This window comes from Schistocerca serialis, unplaced genomic scaffold, assembly GCF_023864345.2.
Source record: "Schistocerca serialis cubense isolate TAMUIC-IGC-003099 unplaced genomic scaffold, iqSchSeri2.2 HiC_scaffold_504, whole genome shotgun sequence".
Lineage (NCBI taxonomy): Eukaryota > Metazoa > Arthropoda > Insecta > Orthoptera > Acrididae > Schistocerca > Schistocerca serialis.
In genome coordinates, this window is record NW_026048085.1 from 2,501 (window position 1) to 7,500 (window position 5,000).

General features: G+C 50.9%; 1 non-coding gene across 1 annotated transcript in view; it reads left to right on the top strand.

The window, feature by feature from the left end:
* The first annotated feature begins 4,778 nt into the window (after nucleotides 1-4,778).
* Nucleotides 4,779-5,000, top strand: part of LOC126447246 (small subunit ribosomal RNA) — a 1,909-nt gene continuing 1,687 nt past the window's right edge. The window contains exon 1 of the ribosomal RNA XR_007583692.1: nucleotides 4,779-5,000. This exon is cut by the window's right edge and continues 1,687 nt beyond it. This is a non-coding gene — a ribosomal RNA (small subunit ribosomal RNA).

The window sequence follows — 5,000 nt, forward strand, 5'->3', positions numbered from 1 at the left end:
ATACACGGCACTGATTAGTAATAGATGCAGAGCCATCAGAATACAGATAATATATACAACCGTCCCTATACATGCTGAAAGACTCTGCACACAATGAGAACCACACGTCAGCCAGACACTCTTATCACACACTACTCTCTTATCACACACAATATCTAACCACCAGCATGGAAGAACATCCAGTGCATCCTCTCCGCCACATGACACAATCCACACTATCATTACCAGACCGGGAGGTCCACCCAGAAAACACAATATCCCACCCTTCCGACATCCGCACATTGCTCAGCTAAGCCACGAACACCCACACATGTCCTACACAGTGGTGCACCCAACATCACAATACTGCCTCCTGTCACAGCACACAAACAATGGCAGGAATGAAAGACACAGATCTGCCACAACCATGGAATCGGAGCGCCGCCTGTCATGAGCCAAAAGTGCATCCTGACGTGACAAATCGGATAATACCGCAGGCATCCAATTACGATAATCACTATCAACGAACCTGCCGCCCCCCCCCCCAATACACCTTTCCCTACAACAATGTGTATCTGAACCTACGCTATATCGTACCTTAACCTAACCTATATCGTACCTTAACCTAACCTATATCGTACCTTAACCTAACCTATATCGTACCTTAACCTAACCTATATCGTACCTTAACCTAACCTATATCGTACCTTAACCTAACCTATATCGTACCTTAACCTAACCTATATCGTACCTTAACCTAACCTATATCGTACCTTAACCTAACCTATATCGTACCTTAACCTAACCTATATCGTACCTTAACCTAACCTATATCGTGCCTTAACCTAACCTATATCGTGCCTTAACCTAACCTATATCGTGCCTTAACCTAACCTATATCGTGCCTTAACCTAACCTATATCGTGCCTTAACCTAACCTATATCGTGCCTTAACCTAACCTATATCGTGCCTTAACCTAACCTATATCGTGCCTTAACCTAACCTAATTTGTGCCTTAACCTAACCTAATTTGTGCCTTAACCTAACCTAATTTGTGCCTTAACCTAACCTAATTTGTGCCTTAACCTAACCTAATTTGTGCCTTAACCTAACCTAATTTGTGCCTTAACCTAACCTAATTTGTGCCTTAACCTAACCTAATTTGTGCCGTAACCTAACCTAATTTGTGCCGTAACGTAACCCATGTTGTGCCGTAACGTAACCCATGTTGTGCCGTAACGTAACCCATGTTGTGCCGTAACGTAACCCATGTTGTGCCGTAACGTAACCCATGTTGTGCCGTAACGTAACCCATGTTGTGCCGTAACGTAACCCATGTTGTGCCGTAACGTAACCCATGTTGTGCCTTACCTAACCCATGTTGTGCCTTAACCTAACCCATGTTGTGCCTTAACCTAACCCATGTTGTGCCTTAACCTAACCCATGTTGTGCCTTAACCTAACCATGTTGTGCCTTAACCTAACCCATGTTGTGCCTTAACCTAACCCACGTTGTGCCTTAACCTAACCTACGTTGTGCCTTAACCTAACCCATGTTGTGCCTTAACCTAACCCATGTTGTGCCTTAACCTAACCCATGTTGTGCCTTAACCTAACCCATGTTGTGCCTTAACCTAACCCATGTTGTGCCTTAACCTAACCCATGTTGTGCCTTAACCTAACCCATGTTGTGCCTTAACCTAACCCATGGTGTGCCTTAACCTAACCCATGTTGTGCCTTAACCTAACCCATGTTGTGCCTTAACCTAACCCACGTTGTGCCTTAACCTAACCCACGTTGTGCCTTAACCTAACCCACGTTGTGCCTTAACCTAACCCACGTTGTGCCTTAACCTAACCTACGTTGTGCCTTAACCTAACCATGTTGTGCCTTAACCTAACCATGTTGTGCCTTAACCTAACCCATGTTGTGCCTTAACCTAACCCATGTTGTGCCTTAACCTAACCCATGTTGTGCCTTAACCTAACCCATGGTGTGCCTTAACCTAACCCATGGTGTGCCTTAACCTAACCCATGGTGTGCCTTAACCTAACCCATGTTGTGCCTTAACCTAACCCATGTTGTGCCTTAACCTAACCCATGTTGTGCCTTAACCTAACCCATGTTGTGCCTTAACCTAACCCATGTTGTGCCTTAACCTAACCCATGTTGTGCCTTAACCTAACCCATGTTGTGCCTTAACCTAACCCATGTTGTGCCTTAACCTAACCCATGTTGTGCCTTAACCTAACCCATGTTGTGCCTTAACCTAACCCATGTTGTGCCTTAACCTAACCCATGTTGTGCCTTAACCTAACCCATGTTGTGCCTTAACCTAACCCATGTTGTGCCTTAACCTAACCCATGTTGTGCCTTAACCTAACCCATGTTGTGCCTTAACCTAACCCATGTTGTGCCTTAACCTAACCCATGTTGTGCCTTAACCTAACCCATGTTGTGCCTTAACCTAACCCATGTTGTGCCTTAACCTAACCCATGTTGTGCCTTAACCTAACCCATGTTGTGCCTTAACCTAACCCATGTTGTGCCTTAACCTAACCCATGTTGTGCCTTAACCTAACCCATGTTGTGCCTTAACCTAACCCATGTTGTGCCTTAACCTAACCCATGTTGTGCCTTAACCTAACCCATGTTGTGCCTTAACCTAACCCATGTTGTGCCTTAACCTAACCCATGTTGTGCCTTAACCTAACCCATGTTGTGCCTTAACCTAACCCATGTTGTGCCTTAACCTAACCCATGTTGTGCCTTAACCTAACCCATGTTGTGCCTTAACCTAACCCATGTTGTGCCTTAACCTAACCCATGTTGTGCCTTAACCTAACCCATGTTGTGCCTTAACGTAACCCATGTTGTGCCTTAACGTAACCCATGTTGTGCCTTAACCTAACCTATAATGTGCCTTAACCTAACCTAAAGTGCGCCGTAACCTAAACTATATTGCGCCTTAACCTGACGCACGTTGTCGCTGAACCTGCTCTGTAATTGTTATGCAACCCGTTAAAGTAGTGTAGTGTTGCCTAACCGCAACCCTCGCAATATAGTTCGCTACTCGCACTGCCCGGTCCCCTGTGTATCGCGTCATGTTAAACACCTTGCAGGTGTTGCTGACTTTCCACATGCTCCTGCTATACACTGTAGTGTGGATAGCAGCAGGACGTACATGCCCCCCCCCCTTCCCCCCTGCCTTCGCAAGCTGGTCGGTGAGAAGTTTGCATGTTCAATGCCCTTCGCATGCCGACGTACTCAGCCTACGTTGTGGTACGGCCTGTCACCTGTCCGCCGATGTACGCAAAACCCACAAACTGTACTGCACATTGCTCCGTATGTACTGAATGATACATCGTGGCCCATGTGACCGTATGACGACAGCGCCTAGCAACGGCGGACCATACAGTCCAAATATTGTGCACGCAGCTACGTGTCGTCTCCCTATAAGAGCTGGATTGCAGTGTGGTACGCCATACAGACGTGTGGGAGGAACGGACGCCCTGGATGGCGATCAGCATGAGCAGTCTGTTGATGTAGTGGAGCGTGTATTCGGACGTAGTCGTCTCTTCTCACACACCGTGATAGCATGTTGCACCGCGTTCCACATCTGCGACATGCTGCAGAGGCGGGCTGACAGTCGTTCGCGCAATGGACACCGCATACGTACGGGGTCTACCTTCCACGTGTTCTCTAGGCGTGCACATGTTGTTGCGTCTATGTGGGCAGACGTAGTGTGTTGTGACACCTGACACAGGCATGCAATACTCGTTGCAAATGGCGATGGACGTGTACGTTTGCTGGTGACGTTACGCAAATGAACAACCGGTAACCCGTTGTGGTGCGGTTGTTCTCGCTAGAGGTGAATCAGTGTTGGCGACGATCGGTCGAGCTATTAACCGGTTGTTTCAGGGATACCCACCATGCCCACGAACGTGAAAGGGGACCCACCATGCCCACGAACGTGAAAGGGGATCTGGGTGTGAGGCGATACGCGGCGGTGGCTGGGTGGGACCGTCCCCGGCCGGTGAGGGGGGGCCGCCCGGCGTGCTGGCAGCGCGGTGCGTGGGCGCACGCGCTACAGCCGGCTGGTGGGGGCGGCCGGTGGCAGGCGCGCCGGCCGACGGACGCGGCAGGCGGCGCAGCTGCGCGCCGGCGCCCCCTGCTCGCGGCGCCTTGCGGCCAAAGTAGGTCCTCGCGGGCCCGGTGCGAAGCGCGGTGGCCATCTGCAGTGTGCTGGTCCGATTGAGGACTTTGTGCGCTGAGGATGCGCCGCCGCCCGGCGCTCGGCGCCGCGACGCCGTCTGCTGCTCGGTCGCCCCAGCGGTTCTCGCAGGTGGTTTGTATCGCAGCTGTGCGGACGTGTTGGCGCGTGCGCTGTGCTGGGAGAGTTCGCTTCGGCACCCAAGTAGGGCTTTTGTCCTTCTGTGGCGCTGGCGTTGGAGCTGCCGGTCACCGTAGGTGGCGCGTGTTGTCTCCCGCCGGCAATGCCACGACAGCACGCTCCCGGGCCTCTGTCGGCAGCGGCAAGCTCAGTTGGGAGCACGGGTGGTCGCACCTAAAGCGTCTACTCGCCTAACTCCGGGCGATTGCGCCTCTCTCGAACCCGACCAAGTACTTAGGACGGCGCTGCGCGCCGCCGGGACCTGAGAGGGTTTCGAGGTGTGTTGTGCAGGGGAGCTCAGCCTCCTCCTGTTTGCAGAATAATTGAGCGGACGCTTGCGTGTTCGCGCGGGCCCCCGGGACACACTCCCGGGCGGCCGGCTGCTCAGCTCTAGTTGACGCAGCTCCCTGGTTGATCCTGCCAGTAGTCATATGCTTGTCTCAAAGATTAAGCCATGCATGTCTCAGTACAAGCCGCATTAAGGTGAAACCGCGAATGGCTCATTAAATCAGTTATGGTTCCTTAGATCGTACCCACGTTACTTGGATAACTGTGGTAATTCTAGAGCTAATACATGCAAACAGAGTCCCGACCAGAGATGGAAGGGACGCTTTTATTAGATCAAA